The sequence below is a fragment of the Piliocolobus tephrosceles genome, chromosome 21, assembly GCF_002776525.5.
Source record: "Piliocolobus tephrosceles isolate RC106 chromosome 21, ASM277652v3, whole genome shotgun sequence".
Lineage (NCBI taxonomy): Eukaryota > Metazoa > Chordata > Mammalia > Primates > Cercopithecidae > Piliocolobus > Piliocolobus tephrosceles.
This window is the reverse complement of record NC_045454.1, coordinates 43,225,130-43,245,018: the sequence shown is the minus strand read 5'-3', so window position 1 is coordinate 43,245,018 and position 19,889 is coordinate 43,225,130. Positions and strand designations below refer to the sequence as shown.

At 44.2% G+C, this 19,889-nt stretch overlaps 1 protein-coding gene across 4 annotated transcripts in view; it reads right to left on the bottom strand.

Moving 5' to 3' along the window:
- Positions 1 to 19,368, bottom strand: part of LOC111527719 (zinc finger protein 562) — a 28,767-nt gene extending 9,399 nt beyond the window's left edge. For 2 of the 4 annotated variants that reach the window (XM_023194159.3, XM_023194160.3), the window contains exons 1-2: positions 19,269 to 19,368; positions 812 to 965 (exon numbers count right to left, since the gene is read on the bottom strand). The gene's annotated coding sequence lies outside the window, so the exon portion shown is untranslated. The remainder of the gene's footprint in view (positions 1 to 811; positions 966 to 19,268) is intronic. The other 2 variants (XM_031934759.1, XM_031934756.1) reach the window with 2 other exon arrangements.
- Between the last annotated feature and the right edge of the window lie 521 nt (positions 19,369 to 19,889).

Genomic DNA, 19,889 nt, shown 5'->3' with positions numbered 1-19,889 from the left:
AAAAAAAAAAAAAAAAAAAAAAAAAAAAAAAAAAAAAAATTACAGGAGGGTGAGGCAGAGAATTGCTTGAACCTGGGAAGTGGAGGTTGCAATGAGTTGAGATCATGCAACTGCACTTCAGCCTGGGTGACAGAGTGAGACCCCGTCTCAGAACGAACGAACGAACAAACAAACAAACAAACAAACAAAATTAGCTGGGCAAGGTGATGCGTGCTTGTGGTCCCAGCTACTTGGGAAGCTGAGGCAAGAGAATTGCTTGAACCCAGGAGGCGGAGGTTGCAGTGAGCCGAGATTACACCACTGCACTCCAGCCTGGGTGACAGAGCAAGATTCTGTCTCAAAAAAAATAAATAAATATAAATAAAATAAAACAGCATTCTGTGTCTCACTTCAATTCCTTGTAAAAGAACTAGCAGCAGCCGGGCGTGGTGGCTGATGCCTGTAATCCCAATACTTTGGGAGGCCGAAGCGGGCAAATCACCTGAGGTTGGGAGTTCAAGACCAGCCTGACCAACATGGAGAAACCCCGTCTCTACTAAAAATACAAAATTAGGCTGTAGTCCCAGTGACTTGGGCGGGTGAGGCAGGAGAACTGCTTGAACCCAGGAGGTGGAGGTTGTGGTGAGCTGAAAGATCGTGCCTTTGCACTCCAGTCTGGGCAACAAGAACAAAATTCCATCTAGAAGAAGAAGAAGAAGAAAAAAAAAAAAAAAAAGCAGCATGCCTGTTCAGGCCCAGCTCACTGGATTCTTATGTTGTAGAGGGCGACCTAAAGCAGAATCTCTGAAAAAGAGCATCAACAAGGACTTACCAAGGGACAAATCAATGGCTGACATCCTCTGAACCTGATGGTGAGGTGTGCCTCAATGCTGTCTTCCTTGATGCCAAGATCGCCTTAGGGCAGCTTACGAATCTAGATGAATAGAGGCAATCCCATTCTTCTCTGTATAAAGTTATCTGAGGTCCTGTCCATACCAATCATCAAACAACAAGCATCAAACATCAGTCACTGAATATTAAGCATGAGATTTCTCTCTGCAGGTGACAAATGTGAAAGCCACCAAAAACCGTACACTTGGTATCACCACTCAGTAATGATAGCATTAATAACAGCAACTGACAGTTACTGAGGACTAGTGTGTCAGAAGTAGCTCTGGTAGCTTTATATATACGTGCTCAATTATCATAACCATCCTTCCCAATAGCTATCATTACCTCTGTCTATCTATGAACCTATCTATCGAGATAGGGTCTCACTCTGTTGCCCGGGTTTAAGTGCAATGGCACAATCACAGCACTCTGTAGCCTAGACCTTCCGGGCTCAAGTGATCGCTCCCACCTCAGCCTCCTGAATAGCTGGGACCACAGGTGTGCATCATCAAGCCTCATTATTTTATTATTAGTATTATTATTGTTATTTTGAGACAGAGTCTTACTGTTGCCCAGGCTAAAGTGCAGTGGCATGATCTTGACTCACTGCACCCTCCGCCTCCCAGGTTCAAGCGATTATCAGGCCTCAGCCTCCTGAGTGGCTGGGATTACAGGTATGCACAACGATGCCTGGCTAATTTTTATTTATTTATTTATTTATTTTTTAGACAGAGTCTTGCTCTGTCGCCCAGGCTGGAGCGCAGTGGCGTGATATCCGCTGACTGCAAGCTCCGCCCCCTGCGTTCATGCCATTCTCCTGCCTCAGCCTCCCGGGTAGCTGGGACTACAGGCGCTGCCACCACACCCGGCTAATTTTTTTGTATTTTTAGTAGAGGCGGGGTTTCACCGTGTTAACCAGGATGGTCTCGATCTCCTGACCTAGTGATCCGCCCGCCTCGGCCTCCCAAAGTGCTGGGATTACAGGCGTGAGCAACCATGCCTGGCCAATGCCTGGCTCATTTTAGAGACAGGGTTTCGCCATGTTGGCCAGGCTGGTCTCGAACTCCCGTCCTTAAGTGATTCTCCCACTTCAGCCCCCAAAGTAGCTGGGACTACAGGTGCACACCACTGGGTCCGGCTACTTTTTTGTATTTTTAGTAGAGACAGGGTTTTACCAGGTTGCCTAACCTGGTCGCAAACTCGTGGGCTCAAACAATCCTCCCACCTTGGCCTCCCAAAGTGCTGGGATAATAAGCATGAGCCACCATGCCTGGCCCACTACCTCTATTTAATACTGAAAAAAACCTACATTCAAATAATTCTAGTAATTGGTCTGACATTTGACCCTAGAGCCTGATCTCCTGTGGATGCTGTTACCCCCCAGTATGACCAGAAGCCAGTTCAGACCTGCACAGAACAATTCAGCAGTCACCAGCCATGTGTTATTGATAACTTCATTATGTACCTAAGATGACTGAAGAACAGAATTTAAAATATTCAAAAGATGGTCAGGCGCAGTGGCTCACAAGTGTAATCTCAGTACTTTGGGAGGCTGAGGCAGGCAGATCACCTGAGGTCAGGAGTTCAAGACCAGCCTGGCCAGCCTGGCCAACACAGCAAAATCCCATCTCTGCTAAAAATACAAAAATTAGCCGGGCATGGTAGCACATGACTGGAATCCCAGCTACTCAGGAGGCTGAGGCAGGAGAATTGCTTGATCCCGGGAGGCAGAGGTTGCAGTGAGCCGAGATCACGCCACTGCACTCCAGCCTGGGACATAGAGTGAGGCTCCATCTCAGAAAAAAAGAAAATAGAGCTGGGTGCAGTGGCTCGCGCCTGTAATCCCAGCACTTTGGGAGGCTGAGGCGATGGATCACAGGTCAGGAGATTGAGACCATCCTGGCTAACACGATGAAACCCTGTCTCTACTAAAGAGACAAAAAAAATTAGCTGAGCATGGCAGCATGCACCTGCAGTCCCAGCTACTGGGGAGGCTGAGGCAGGAGAATCATTTGAACCTGGGAGGCGGAGGTTGCAGTGAGCCAAGATCACGCCACTGCTCTCTAGCCTGGGAGACAGCGAGACTCCATCTCAAAAAAAAAGAAAAAAGAAAAAAGAAAAGAAAAGAAAATATAGACAATAAACAGAGTGGCCCTGAGCTGACGCCATATTCTGGGGACCCAAAAGACCACTGCGGGCCACTACGAAAGTGGAAGCTTATGGTAGTCAGGTGGCAGATGGTGACTTAACACATTTGTACTTACTGAGGGCCCCCTTGAACTATGGACCCATTCCATGATTATTTCCCCAGTTCCTGAATATATAATTGAAATACGTGAATTTTTGGGTACTAGCAGCATCCCTAAAATTGGCTATCTGATTAGTAAGGCGAGGAACATTATGGTGGAAAATGAAAACTAAAGGCATTTGGAATTCCCCATCCCCTAAGATAATAAACTAGAAGTAAAACCTTGCTGTGGAACTGCAAAGAATAATGTCACCATAAAGGACTTGAAAGACCCCAGGGTCATGAAACTCACTACATCTTCATTATCATTAAACACACTACTCCGCCTTGTGCCGAAGTCACATGGATCTTGGAGAATGACTGGACTACCGTAAATTTAATCACATGGTCACCCCAATTGTAGCTGTTGTCCTTTTTACTTGGCGGGGGGAGCAGAGTCTCACTCTGTTACCCAGGCTGGAGTGCAGTGGTGCAATCTTGGCTCACTGCAACCTCCACCTCCCGGGTTCAAGCGATTCTCCTGCCTTAGCCTTCCCAGTAGGTGGGACTATAGTGCATGCCACCACGAGTGGCTAAGTTTTGTATTTTTAGTAAAGATGGGGTTTCACCATATGGGCTAGGCTGGTCTTGAATTCCTGACCTCAAGTGATTTGCCCGCCTTGGCCTCCCAAGGTGCTGGGATTACAGGTGTGAGCCACCGGGCCTGGCCAGCTGTTGTTCTAAACGTAGTATCTTTACTGAAAAGAATGAACACAACGGTTGGTACTCAGTATACAACTAATGTAGATAATTGCCTTATCTCTATGCCAATTTGAAAAAACAGCCAGAATTGGCCGGGCGCGGTGGCTCACGCCTGTAATCCCAGCACTTTGGGAGGCCGAGGTGGGTGGATCACGAGGTCAGGAAATCGAGATCATCCTGGCTAACATGGTGAAATCTCGTCTCTACTAAAAATAGAAAAAAAAGAAAAACAAAAAGTTAGCCGGGCGTGGTGGCGGGCGCCTGTAGTCCCAGCTACTCGGGAGGCTGAGGCAGGAGAATGGTGTGAACCTGGGAGGAGCAGTTTGCAGTGAGCCGAGATTTCACCACTGCACTCCAGCCTGGGTGACAGAGCAAGACTCTGTCTCAAAAAAGAAAAAAGAAAAAACAGCTAGAATAACTCGCGGCCTCCAGACTGCATAAATTCTCCTTCCTGTTCACTTCCAAAATATAGTCCTCAATGTTCCTGACATTCCAAAAATCATCACACTGGTTGTGTAGATTTTTTTTTTTTTTTTTTTTTTTGAGACAGAGTCTCACTCTTGTGGCCCAGGCTGGAGTGCAGTAGCATGATCTCTGCTCACTGCAACCTCCACCACTGTAGCTGTTGTTCTTTTTTTCCTTTTTTTTTTCCTGAGATGGAACATTCCAACATTATCTTGTACATTTCTTGCACTGTTTAGCTCATGAATGTATTCACATATGTGATCTAAGGACTCCTGGGTTTCTGCTGTTTTTGAAAAGATTCTCAGGGCCAGGTGTGGTGGCTCACACCTGTAATCCTAGCACTTTGGGAGGCTGATGCAGGTGGATTACCTGAGGTCAGAAGTTCAAAACCAGTCGGGAGCAGTGGCTCACGCCTGTAACCCCAGCACTCTGGGAGGCCAAGGAGAGTGGATCACAAGGTCAGGAGATCGAGAACATCCTGACTAACACGCTGAAACCCCATCTCTACTAAAAATACAAAAAATTAGCTCGGTGTGGTAGCACGTGCCTGTATTCCCAGCTACTCAGGAGACTGAGGCAGGAGAATCACTTGAACCCGGGAAGCGGACGGGTGGAGGCTGCAGTGAGTGGAGATTGTACCATTCCACTCCAGCCTGGGTGACAATGTGAGACTCCATCTCAAAAAAAAAAATCTCATTACTTCTTTCAGTAATTTCCCATTTGCTTTTTCTATTCTCATTCTAGAATGCCTTGTAGCTGGATATTGAAACTTTTTGCTTCACTCATATGTTATTTAATTTACATCATTTCCAGCACTCTTCTTTTTAAACTGAATCCTGTGAAAAATTCCTTAATCTTTGAGATCTTTCTTCTTTTTGAATTTGAGCAGTTATTACTATGAATTTCCCTCCTAGCACTGCTTTCACTGTATCTGTCCATTCAGGCTGCTATAACAAAATACCACAGACTGGTGGTTAATAAACAACATAAATTTATTTCTCCCAGTTCTGGAGATTAGGTCAAAGACCAAGGTACAGTCAGATTCAGTATCAGGTGAAGGCCCTTTTCCTGGTTCACAGACAGCCATCTTCTTGAAGTAACCACATACAGAAGTGGCATGGGGTGTCTTCCGTGAGGGGATAATCCCATTCTGCAAAGCCCTCATGACCTCATCACGTCCCAAAGTTCCCAGCTCCTAATACAATCACTTTGGGAGTTAAGATGTCAACATATGCAAGTCTGAGGAGACAAAAATTTAGACCACAGCAACATCTCATAAATTTTGGTATGCCATGTCTTCGTTTTCATTTTTCTCAAAATGTTTTCTAATTTCCCTTGTGGTTCCTTGCTTCACCCATTGGTTGGTAAGGAGTATGCTGCTTATAATAAAACATATTTGTGGGCTGGGCTTGGTGGCTTATGCCTGTAATCCCAGCACTTTGGGAGGCCAAGGCGGGAGGATTACCTGAGGTCGGGAGTTAAGAGACCAGCCTGACCAACATGGAGAAACCCTGTCTGTACTAAAAATACAAAAAATTAGCTGGGTGTGGTGGTGGCGCATGCCTGTAATCCCAGCCACTCAGGAGGCTAAGGTGGGAAAATCACGTGAACTCAGGAGGCAGAGGTTGCGGTGAGCCAAGGTCGCGGAACTGCACACCAGCCTGGGCAGCAAGAGCAAAACTCCATCTCAAAAACCAATAAACAAACAACAAAACCCCAAACAAACATATTTGTGAATTTTCCAGTTTTCCTTCTGCTTTTCACTTCTTGTTTCATTCTATGTGTTTGGAAATGGTACTTTGTATTTCAGTCTTTCACATTTCATTAAGACTTGTTTTGTGGACTAACATATGGTTTCTCCTGGAAACTATTCCACATACGCTTGAGGAAAACATGTTCTCTTCTGTTGTTGGGTGGGTTGTGCCTGTTAGAGCCCACTGGTATATAGTACTTGTCCTCTTTCCTTTTTGATATTATTGGGTGGCTGTCCTACCTATTAAATTGAAAGTGTGGGCCGGGCGCGGTGGCTCAAGCCTGTAATCCCAGCACTTTGGGAGGCCGAGACGGGCGGATCACGAGGTCAGGAGATCAAGACCATCCTGGCTAACACGGTGAAACCCCGTCTCTACTAAAAATACAAAAACAAAAACTAGCCGGGCGAGGTGGCGGGCGCCTGTAGTCCCAGCTACTCGGGAGGCTGAGGCAGGAGAATGGCCTAAACCCGGGAGGCGGAGCTTGCAGTGAGCTGAGATCCGGCCACTGCACTCCAGCCTGGGCGACAGAGTGAGACTCCGTCTCAAAAAAAAAAAAAAAAAAAAAAATGAAAGTGGTATACTGAGGTCTCCAATTGTTATGCAGAACTGTCTATTTTTCCCTTTAATTTTGCCAATATTTACTTCATGTATTTTAGGCTCTGATGTATGATACATATGTTTATACTTTTTTTATCTTCTTGATGAATTTTACATTCTATCAATATGTACTGTCATTCACTGTCTCTTCTATCAGCTTTTGACTTCAAGTTTACTTTGTCTGATATTAGTGCATCCAGCCAAGTTCTCTTTAGGTTACTATTTGCATGGAATTATCTTTTTCCATTATTTAACTTTCAACCTTTTTTGTCTTTAGATCTAAAGTGAAGGACAGCTGGGCGTGGTAGCTCACACCTATAATCCCAGCACTTTGGAAGGCCTGGGCAGGTGGATCACCTGAGGTCAGGAGTTCGAGACCAGCCTGGTCAACATGGTGAAACCCTTTCTCTACTAAAAATACAAAAATTAGCTGGGCGTCATGGTGGGCACCTGTAATCCCAGTTACTCGGGATACTGACGCAGGGAGAATTGCTTGAACCCAGAAGGTGGAGGTTGCAGTGAACCAAGATCTCACCATTGCACTCCAGCCTGGGCGACAGAGCGAGACTGCATCTCAAAAACAAACAAACAAAAAACCAAACCAAAACAAACAGTGAAAGAAAATATACAGTTGGATTGTGTATTTTAATCCATTTTGCCAAATTACGACCTTAGATTGGAGAAGTTAACTCATAAACCCTTCATATAATTACCAATAAAAAAGACTTACTTTGCCACTTTGTTACTTGTTTTCTGTATGTCTTATAGCTTTTTTGTCCATCATTTTCGAAATTACTGCTTTTTTTGTTAATTTTTTTGTAGTGACGTATTTTTTTCTTCTCATTTTGTGTATATTCTATTGATATTTTCTCTGTATTTACCATGGGGATTAAATATAACATCCTAACATCTACTGCATGGTCCACTTTTCCAGGCCTCACTCCTCTCCCATGCTGTTCTTACTACAATATAGGGAAAATTCTACTTAGGGGAATTTTAAAAGCAATTAAACTTTTCAACCACAGAAATTGAGAGGCCACAAGCTGTCATGGACAGTAAGACACATGGAAAGGCAATCTCATTTTCATGTCATTCATTTCAATTTCTCTGCTAGTATGAATTCTCTTCTGTGATTCAAGTGATTCTCCTGCCTCAGCTTCCCAAGTAGCTGGCAGTGGCTCATACCTGTAATCGCAGCACTTTGGGAGGCCGAGGCGGGTGGATCACAAGGTCAAGAGATCAAGAATATCCTGGCCAAAATGGTGAAACCCCGTCTCTACTGAAAATACAAACATTAGCTGGGTGTGGTGGCATGTGCCTGAAGTCCCAGCTACTCAGGAGGCTAAGGTTGGAGAATCTTGAACCCGGGAGGCAGAGGTTGCAGTGAGCCAAGATCGTACCACTGCACTCCAACCTGGGGACAGAGCAACTCTATCTTATTAAAAAAAAAAAAAAAGGAGGGTTTCTGTGGCTACAAAGAAGTGAAAAAACTCCAAGGAGATGGTAAGAGAATAAAATTTCCATATCCACGACACCTTTCTCCTTAATCTGTCCAGCACCAAGAATGTGGAAAATTTCTACCAATTCACAGTTTCTACACTGGAAAAAACTGAGATCAAGGTGGACAACCACCTTCTCCACCATCCTAGGTTTCCTGGTAAAAGATCAGTCCCTCCCTGACTCAACCCACAGGAAGCATCACAAGTGTCTGAAGGGAGAAACATCCCTGAGGACATCCAGGGACAAAGAAGGGAGGCAGGACTACTATCCCCAGCCCTGGAAACTGTTTTCTAACTTGGCCAAAGGAGAAGTCAAATTAGAGTGGCTGTTCAGGTGCAGCATACTGTAGGGGTATTCTACACAGGTCCCTGGGCAGAACACACAGCCAGCCTTCCCATATCGCTGGGATATGCCCTTTGGGACTCCCCAATTCTGGATGGGCAGTATTCTTGACTACTAGAACAGAAGCAAACATGGGTTTAAGATTCCATCTAGTGCTGAAAAGGAGGCAGTGACCTAGGGAAATTTTAAAGAAAGGAAATCATTTTGGGAGGCCGACACAGGCAGATGGCTTGAGCTCAGGAGTTCAAGACCAACCTGGGCAACAGGATGAAAACCTGTCTCTACTAAAAAGTACAAAATGTAGCCAGGTGTGGTGGCGTGCACCTCACCTACTCGGGAGACTGAAGTGGGAGGACTGCTTCAAGCATGGGAGGTAGAGGCTGCAGTAAGCCATGATCGCACCACTGCGCTCCAGGCTAGGTGACACAGAGAGAGAGCTTGTCTAAAAAAAGAAAAGAAAAGAAAAAAAAAAAAACCAAAAGAATTTAAGAGATTGGGTGCTATGGCTCACGCCTGTAATTCCAACATTTTGGGAGACCAAGGTGGGTGGATCACTGGAGGTCAGGAGTTCGAGACCAGCCTGATCAACATGGAGAAACCCCGTCTCTACTAAAAATACAAAATTAGCCAGGCGTACTGGCGCATGCCTGTAATCCCAGCTACTTGGGAGGCTGAGGCAGGAGAATCGCTTGAACCTGGGAGGCAGAGGTTGTGGTGAGCCGAGATCGCACTATTGCACTCCAGCCTGGGCAACAAGAACAAAGCTCCACCCCCAAAAAAACAAAAACATTACACAATGGAACATTGTTTTGGTTTGGGTATGTTGACAAACCAAAATCTATGGGATAAAAGTAGTACTAGGCCGGGTACGGTGGCTGAAGCCTGTAATCCCAGCACTTTGGGAGGCCAAGACGGGCGGATCACGAGGTCAGGAGATCGAGACCATCCTGGCTAACGTGGTGAAACCCCGTCTCTACCAAAAAAATACAAAAAACTAGCCGGGCGATGTGGCGGGAGCCTGTAGTCCCAGCTACTCGGGAGGCTGAGGCAGGAGAATGGCGTAAACCCGGGAGGCGGAGCTTGCAGTGAGCTGAGATCCGGCCACTGCACTCCAGGCTGGGCGACAGAGCGAGACTCCGTCTCAAAAAAAAAAGCAGTACTAGCGGAGAAGTTTATGGCAATAAACAGGTACAGAAAAAAGGAGAAAAATTAAAAAAAAAAAATCTAATGATACCCCTTAAGATACTAGAAAAGCAAAAACAAACCAGATTCAAAATTAGCAGAACAAAAGAATAAAGACCAGAGCCAAAATAAACAAAATTGAGAATAAAAAACAATACAGAAGATCAATACAACGTAAAGTTGATTACTTGAAAAGAAACAAAATCAACCTTCGGCTAGACTAAGAGGAAAAAAATGACCAAAAAAAATAAAAAATGAAAAAGAGAACAGAAACCACAGAAATACAACCAATCATTAGAAACTATTATGAAAAACTATATGCCAACAAATTGAAAAGCCTGGAAGAAATGGACAAATTCTTGGGCGCATACAACTACCAAGATCGAACCATGAAGAAACAGAAAACCTCAACACACCAATAACAAGATCGAAGCCATAACGAAATGAATCCCATGAAAGAAAAGCCCTGGACCTGATGGCTTCACTGCTAAATCCTACCGAAAACTTAAAGAACTAACACCAACACTACTTGAACTCCTCAAAAAAAATTGAAGAGGAGAGAATATTTCCAAACTTAGTCCACAAGGTGAGCATTATTCTCATATCAAAACCCAGACAAGACCACAACAACAACAACAACAACAAAATTACAGGCCAATATCACTGATGAACATACCTGCAAAAATTCTCACCAAAATACTAGCAAACCAAATTCAACGCATTAAGAAAATAATTCACTACAATCAAGTGAAATTCATGCTAGAAATACAAGGATGGTTCAACATATGCAAATCAATAAATGTGACATACCAAATTAACAGAACCAAGAACAAAAACCGTATGAGCCGGGCGCGGTGGCTCAAGCCTGTAATCCCAAGCACTTTGGGAGGCCCAGACGGGCGGATCACGAGGTCAGGAGATAGAGACCATCCTGGCTAACATGGTGAAACCCTGTCTCTTACTAAAAAATACAAAAAAAAAAAAAAAAACTAGCCGGGCAAGGCGGAGGGTGCCTGTAATCCCAGCTACTTGGGAAGCTGAGGCAGGAGAATGGCATGAACCCGGGAGGCGGAGCTTGCAGTGAGCCGAGATACGGCCACTGCACTCCAGCCCGGGCGACTGAGCGAGACTCTGTCTCAAAAAAAAAAAACCATATGAGATTTCCACAGATGCTGAAACACCATTCAATAAAATTCAATATCCCTTTTTGACAAAAGTCCCCAACAAACTGTGTATAGAAGGAATATACCTCAAAATAATAAAGGCCATATATGACAAACCCACATCCAACATCATACTGAACAGGGAAAAACTGGAAGTCTTTCCTCTGAGATCTTGAACGAACAAGGATGTCCAGTTGTACCACTTTTATTCAACATAACACTAGAAGTTCCAGCCAGAGCAATTAGGCAAGAGAAACAAATAAAGGGCATCCCAACTAAAAAAGAAGTCAAATTAGCCTTGTTTGCCAATGACATGACCTTTTTCTCCTTAGAAACAGGGTCTCCCTGTTGCCCAGGCTGGAGTGCAGCTGTGATCACAGCTCATTGCAGCCTTGATCTCCTGGGCTCAAGCGATACTCCTGCCTCAGCCTCCTGAATAGCTAGAACCACAGGCATGTGTGACAATGCTAACTTTTCTTTTTTTTCTTTTTTAGAGATTAGGGGCAGAGGGGTCCTCAATATATTACCCAGGTTGGCCTTGAACTCCTGATTTCAAGTGATCCTCTTGCTTTGACCTGCTAAAGGGCTGGGATTACAAGCATGAGCCACTATGCTCAGCTGACACAATCTTATACTTAGAAAAACCTAAAGACTCCACCCAAAACCTGTTAGAACTGATAAACGAATTCAGTAAAGGTTCAAACATAAAATCAACATACAAAAAATCAGTTGCATTTATATACGCCAATGGTGAACAATCTAAAAAAGAAATCAAGGAAGTAATCGCATTTACAATAGCTGCAAAGACTATAAAATGCCAGCACCAGGCAGGATGACTCACAATTGTAATCCCAGAATTCTGGGAGGCTGAGGTGGGAGGATTGCTTGAGCCCAGCAGTTCAAGACTTGCCTGGGCAACATGGCATGGCTCGGTCTCTATTAAAAAAAAAAAAAAAAAAATTAGCCAGGCATGATGACACACACCTGTAAATCCGGCTACTCAAAAGAGGCTGAGGCAGGAGGACCCCTTGAGCCCAGGAGTTCAAGGCTGCTGCATGAGCTACGATTGCACCACTGTACTCCAGCCTGGGCAACAAAGTGAGACTCCACCTATGAAAAAAAGAGAAAATAAAAAGTAACTAAAAGTGTGAAGGAGCTATACAAGGAAAACTGTAAAACACCGATGAAACAAACTGTAGAGGATACAGAAAAAAAATGGAAAGATATCCCATGCTTCTGGATTAGAAGAATATTGTTAAAATGACAATACTACCCAAAGCAATTTACAATTAAGAGAAAACCTTATCAAAATACCAATGACATTCATCACAAAAATAGAAAAAACATCCTAAAATTTATATGCAACCACAAAAGACTTCAAACAGCCAAAGAAATACTGACCAAAAAGAACAAAGCTGGAATCATCACACTGCGTGACTTCAAAATATACTGCAAAGCTATCATAACCAAATCAGCATGGTACTGACGTTAAAACACACACACACACATACACACACACACACACACACAGATCAATGGAGGAGAACAGAGAACCTAAATACAAACCTACACATTTACAGACAACTCATTTTCAACAAAGGCACCAAAAGCATACAATGGGAAAATAACAGTCTTTTCAATAAATGCTGCTGGGAAAACTGAGTAACTATATGCAGAATAAAACTAGATGCCATCTCTCAGCATAAAAAAAATAAAGTCAAAACAGATTAAAGACTTACATTTAACACCTGAAACTATAAAACTAGCAGAGGAAGACACTGGGGAAACAATCCAGGACACTGGTCTGGATAAAGATTTCTTCGGAGGCCGGGCGTGGTGGCTCAAGCCTGTAATCCCAGCACTTTGGGAGGCCGAGACGGGCGGATCATGAGGTCAGGAGATCGAGACCATCCTGGCTAACACGGTGAAACCCCGTCTCTACTAAAAATACAAAAAACTAGCTGGGCGAGGTGGCGGGCGCCTGTAGTCCCAGCTACTCAGGAGGCTGAGGCAGGAGAATGGCGTAAACCCGGGAGGCGGAGCTTGCAGTGAGCTGAGATCCGGCCACCGCACTCCAGCCTGGGCGACAGAGCAAGACTCCGTCTCAAAAAAAAAAAAAAAAAAGATTTCTTCGGAAGACCTCAAAAGAAAGCACAGGCAACAAGAGCAAAAATAAACATATCAGATTACATCAAGCTAAAAAAGCTTCTCCACAGCAAAAGAAACAATCAACAAAGTGAAGAGACACTCTACAGTATGGGAGAAAATATTTACAAACTATCCACCTGGGATTTATAATCAGAATATATAAGGAACTCAAACTTGATAACAAAAAAAAAATCCAATAAAAAAATCGGCAAAAGGTCAGAATAGATGTTTCTCAAAAAAAAAAAAAAAAGACATACAAATGGCCAACAGGTATATAAAAAAATACTCAACATCACTAATCATAAGAGAAACACAAATCACACATAACCACAATGAGATATCATCTCACCTCATTTAGAGTGGCTTTTAGAAAAAAGACAGGGAATAAATGCTGATGAGGATGTGGTGAAAAGTTAATCCTTGTATGCAGTTAGTGGGAATGTAAATTAGTACAGCCACTACAGAGAACAATATTAAGGTGTGGTGGTTCATGCCTGTAATCCCAAAACTTGAGGCTGCGGTGGGAGATCACTTGAGCCCAGGAATTCCAAACCAGCCTGGGCAACACAGCAAGACCTGTCTGTACACATATGCACACACAAAACCTGTCTGAACCTGGCAAGACCTGTCTGCGTGTGCACACACACATGCGCACACACACACACACATACACAACCGGCCAGGGACAGTGGCTCATGCCTATAATCCCAGCTCTTTAGGAGGCCGAGGCAGGCAGATCACTTGAGGTCAGGAGTTTGAGACCAGCCTGGCCAACATGGTGAAACTCTGTCTCTACTGAAAATACAAAAGTTAGCTGGGCATGGTGGCACGCACCTGTAGTCCCAGCTACTCCAGAGGCTGAGGTAGGAGAATTGCTTGAACCCGGGAGGCGGATGTTGCAGTGAACCAAGATCGTGCCACTGCACGCCGGCCTGAGTGACAGAGTGGAGACTCTGTCTCAAAAAAATCAAACAAACAAACAAAAAAACTTAGCCAGGTGTATTAGTGGAGGCCTGTAATCCTGGCTACTCAGGAAGCTGAGATGGGAGGATCACCTGAGCCCAGGAAGTCAAGGCTGCAGTAAGCCATGATTATGCCATGGCACTCTAGTCTGGGTGACACAGCAAGACTATCTCAAAAAAAAAAAAAAAAAAGTATGGGGGTTTCTCAAAAAAAAAAAATAGAACTACCATATGATCTGGAATCCCATTGGGTATATACCCAAAAGAAAGGAAATCAATATATTTGAAGAGATATATCTACACTCCCTTGTTTACCGCAGCACTACTCACAATAGCCAAAATATGGAATCAACCTAACTGGTCAATAATGAAGGAATTAATTAAAAAAAAAAATATGGTATATATAGACAGTGGATTACTATTCAGCCATAAAGAAGAATGAAATCCTATCATTTGCAGCAACTGGATAGAACTGGAGGTCATCATGGAAGTGAAATAAGCCAAGCACTGCAGACAAATACCCCATATTCTCATATGGGAGCTAAAAAAGTGGATCTCATGAGCATAGAGTACAGATTGGTGGTTACTAGAGGCCAGAAGGGTAGGAAGGAGACGGGAATAGAGGTTGATTAGGCTGAATGAGGTGGCTCATGCCTGTAATCCCAGCACTTTGGGAGGCCAAGGGGGGCAGATCACCTGAGATCAGGAGTTCAAGACCAACCTGGCGAATATGGTAAAACCCCGTCTCTCCTAAAACTACAAAAATTAGCCAGGCATGGTGGTGCACCCCTTAATCCTAGCTACTCGGGAGGCTGAGGCAGGACAATCACTGGAACCTGGGGGAAGGCAGAGGTTGCAATAAGCCAAGATCATCCCACTGTATTCCAGACTGGGTGACGGCAAGACTCTATCTCCAAAAAAAAAAAGAGAGGTTGATTCCTGGGTAAAATATACAGTTAGAAGAAATAAGAACTGGTGTTCAATACATCAGTAGGGTGACTACACTTAACACTCATCTATCATACATTTCAACCCAGCTAAGAGAATAACTTGATGTTTCTACAATAAAGATAAATATTGGCCGGGTGCAGTGGCTCATACCTGTAATCCCAGCACTTTGGGAGGCCCAGGCGGGCGGATCCCCTGAGGTCGGGAGTTCAAGACCAGCCTGACCAACATGGAGAAACCCGGTCTCTACTAAAAATACAAAAAAATTAGCCAGGCGTGGTGGTGCATACCTGTAATCCCAGCTACTTGGGAGGCTGAGGCAGGAGAATCACTTGAACCCAGGAGGTGGAAGGTGCAGTGAGCCGAGATCGCGCCACTGCATTCCAGCCTGGGGAAAAAGAGCAAAACTCTGTCTTAAAAAAAAAAAAAAAAAAAAAGATAAATATTTAAGGTGACAGATATCCTACTTAACCTGATTTGATTATGTGAATGTATCAAATTATCACATGTACTCTGAAAATATGTTCACCTATGATGAGTCAAAAAAATTTTTTCTGGATTGTAAACTAGGGTGTGGGAGATTCTGGGGCCACCAAGTCTGTGGGTAAAGATATTCCCTTGTCTGGATCATGTAAAGACATCCCTGCAATATGTCACTCCAAGTTACTGCACCTAATACCGCCTACCACTAAAAAGGAGCAATGAGCCATGACTATGCCATTGCTCTTCAGCATGGGTGATCCAGCAAGACTCTGTCTCAAAAAAGAAAAAAAACCCAGTATGGAGGTTTCTCAAAAACTACCATCCATAGACCTCTTGAATTTTGGAGGCAACATATACATTTGCAGGTGCTTCAACGAGCCCACACAGTTACCTGTAAGGATTCTAGTTTCAACTGTAGGCAAGAGCAATTTCAGGCAAGAGCAATTTCAGGCAGCACCACAAGCTTTCCAAGCATTTGGTCCACCTAATCCAGCAGACCCAATGATACTCAACATGTCCATGTTAAATAGCATGTTATGTATTGGAAGACTCTGGCATGCACCAACAGAAGATGTAGAGTACAGCCCTCTGGTATTCCAGAGTCAATCCATGTCCTCTTGTGCAGATTCACTGTTTTTTTTTTTTTTTTTTTTTTTTGAGAAAGAGGTTGTGATTTGCCACTAGCGCATGACAGAGAATGAACAACTAATCATGGGACATGAAGTAACTAAGGCAGAACTGAGTAATTTGAGACTTTCTGGTCCCCAAAGCATGAAGTACATACTGTCACCCATTATCAAACAATGGTTGTCAGCTTCTCCTCTGGACCCAATTCTAAATTTGTAGGAAATCGCATGACATAATGGAATATTTACACACACCATGAGAATCCAATCAGAAATATCTGATTGTATGAGTTTCTAAGAGAGTGTGACTCTCTGGAAGTCAATATAATAGACAATAATAACTGTTCTAGGTAAAAAAGACACTGAAGACACTAACAATTGCAATGTAAAACTCTTGAATGGATCTTAGATCCAAAAACACTCAAGAGCATACGTTGAATCAATGCGGAGAACTTCACTTATTACGCAAAGCAGACATTAGATGACATTATTTTTTATTTAAGTGAAATACTAGCATTGTGGTTTTAGTATGACAGTGCCTTTTAGGAGCTGCATTACCAAGTATTTAAAGGTTAAGCATCGCATGTACAATTTATGCTCAATTTACACTCAAATTGTTCACCGTAAGATTTGCCTAAGGAGAAAGAAAAAAAAGCACAATGCTAAAAAATTAAGTAAGTCTACTAGACTGGGTATGTCAGATGTTTAAGCTTTCCTTAGGATCAAATTTTTCAGAAAAAAAATATAAAAATTACACTTAGTCCAAACATGCTCTTAATAATAAATCATATAGATACCAGATATCTTATTATAGTGATACTAGAAAAATATTCTGATTATAATAATAAATAATTCTAGTGTCAGTGTAATAAAGCCTCCATCCTTTCTTCCTGGTTCCTGGAGGCCCCTGTTTTGAAGCTCTGTGGGGAAGTACAGACCTAAGAACTTCAGACAAAGAGAATAGTTGAGTATTAGGGACTTCCTTTTTTCTTTTTTCTGAGACAGTTTTGCTCTTGTTGCCCAGGCTGGAGTGCAGTGGCAGGATCTCAGCTCAATGCAACCTCCGCCTCCCGGGTTCAAGTGATTCTCCTGCCTCAGCCTCTGGAGTAGCTGTGTAAGATACAATATATTTCTCTGAATTTCTCTTCAAAAGTTCAGCTTGTTAACTTCTTTGTTCTTTGTTCTCAAACTCAGCTTTCCTGTTCTCCATGCCTACTTGCCTCTAGTTACTGTAAACAACCTTCCCGTCAGCTCTAATCAATAACTCACCTCTGTTCCCTTGGCTACCCATTCTGCACCTATTCCACTCTTCGAAACCGCACATCCCACCATTGTGACTCACACATCACCCTACCCTTCCTTATTTGGGGAAAATATTCACAAATAGTCAATAGGGTCAGTTTAGATTATGCAGTGTGACCCCAACCTATGGGGGGGTGACACAGAGGTAGGGACCCTGCGTTAGAAATAAAAACCCCTTCCCCTCCCTTACGCAGTGTACTCTTGCCATCACTCCATCCATGAGACTCACCCTTCTATAGAAGTAAATTGCGAGGCTGAGAAAACTTTTGCCTGAGTGCTAGTTTCACTTTGCAGCACCAAGCATTTTATTTTTTTATCTCCAACAGCTGGGATTACAGGGGCCCGCCACCACGCCCAGCTAATTTTTGTATTTTTAGTAGAGACAGGGTTTTACCATGTTGGCCAGGCTGGTCTTGAACTCCTGACCTCAGGTGATCTGCCTGCCTCTGCCTCCCAAAGTGCTGCGATTACAGGTGTGAGCCAGCGCGTCTGGCCGGGCTTTCTTAAGTAGAAAGGCTTGCAGCTGGTAACAACTAGAAAAAAAAATAACCTGCAAGAAAATAAAAAACTAAAGGCTTACAGTCTACACGTGTTCATATTTACATACAAAAATACGCACACCCTAAACAACTGTATGTTTTTTCCAGCTGAATGTAATGTTTCAAAAATAAGTGGCAAGTGGATCACTTGAGGTCAGCAGCTCGAGACCAGCCTGGCCAACGTGGTGAAACCCCGTCTCTACCAAAAATGTAAAAAATTAGCTGGGTGTGGTGGTGCATGCCCAGAATCCCAGCTACTTGGAGGCTGTGACAGGTGAATCATGTTATAAATAAAGTTTCAGTGCCACAAAAAAAATAGTACTCGAATATAAAATTTTCTTTTCTCAGCAAGGCAATTTACTTCTATAGAAGAGTGTGCCCTCACAGATGGAGCAATGGTGAGCGCACACCAGGACAAGGGAGGGGAAGGGGTTCTTATTCTTGAGGAATGCAGCCCCTGCCGCTGTGTCGTTCCCCTACGGCTAGGGTTAGACCCCACAGGCTAAACTAATTCCGACTGGCTAATTTAAAGAGAGTGACGGGGTGAGTGGCTTGGTGGGAAAAATGGTTGTAACAGAGCAGTAAATTGGAAAGAGTCAGGGTGGAAAATGACTCAGGGCGGAGCAGATAATAGAAATGAGTCTGGCTGGAGCAGGTAATCAGAATGAGTCAGGGTGGAGCAGGAAATCAGAATGAGTCAGGGTGGAGCAGGGTGGAGATGGAAAAAGGTTGCTTTACGGGGAAGTTTAAAAGTAGATGGCAAAGAATTAAACATACTGACATATTGATTCTTTAGAAAGAAATTTAAAACTCTTATCTAACAATCACTTGAACCTGGGAGGTGAAAGTTGCAGTAAGCCAACATCGTGCCACTGCACTCCAGAGTGGGTGACAGAATAAGACTCCAAAATAAAAAATAAAAAAAGTAAAGGACATCAAGGCAACGCCAGATTCTCAGATGAGGTATTTTTTAGCACATGAATGGAAGTCACAGCCCTCTTGAAACCATTTTTCTGCCGGTGCTCACCAGGTACAGCCGGAAGAGCCAGGTTCCGGACGCGGAAGGTTGCGGGGCCGGAGCCAACCTCACTAGAACGGTAGATTTCCTTTCGCAAAGAAAAAAACTCACAAAGGCTGCTTTCCAAGCTTTTCAAGAAGGGAGCACAGCGGATGAAAGCACTCAAGAAAACACCCCGCGGAGGCGGGACAGACACACTTCCCGAGGGGGCTCCTGACAGGGATAGATGCAGTGTGCGGCTTCTCTGGCCAGAAGCCGCATCCGGAGGGCCGACGGCCAATGAAACAAAGCGGATCCAAGAGGCTCGTGGGCGACCGCGCCCAGTCCTTCCTTTGCCGCCCCCCTGCTAGCTCCAGGACCCCCAAGCAGGTGGAACTCACCACAACCGGGGTGGATTCCACCAGAATAAAGGCGAAATGGCACTGACCATGCGGAACCACAGCTGGTAAAGATGGCGGTGGCGCGCTGACGTCACTTCCGCTCCGAGCCTCCGGCCGAGTGGGGCTCCAGGGTTTGAGTTTCAGCCACGTAGGACCTGATCAAACACAGAAATTCTAGTTTCCTTCTTCGTGGGTGCGGATGGGCCTGGGGTTGGCTCAGGGAGCGGGATGCAGAAACAGGTTCAGAGAAAAAGATGAGGTTAGAACCGGGCCTCTGGAGGAAACTGTGGGCGAGGGGTGGGGCCCGTACTTGGGGGCTGTTTAGAGGTGGGAGCCAGCCTAGCCCACGTTTCAGGTGGCCAGAAGGGCTGGAAGGGCGGGGATGGGGGATAGGACGCACCCCAGAGGATGCTCCTCCAAAGCTAATCCCAGGCGGGCTCGGTGGCCTTCCAGCACTTTGGGAGGCAGGTGGATAGCTTGAGTCTAAGAGTTCCAGACCAGCCTGAGCAAAATAGCAAGACCGAGTGTTTTTATTTATTTATCTATCTATCTATCTATCTATCTATCTATCTATCTATCTATCTATCTATGTATCTATCTATCTATCTATTTATTTAGAGA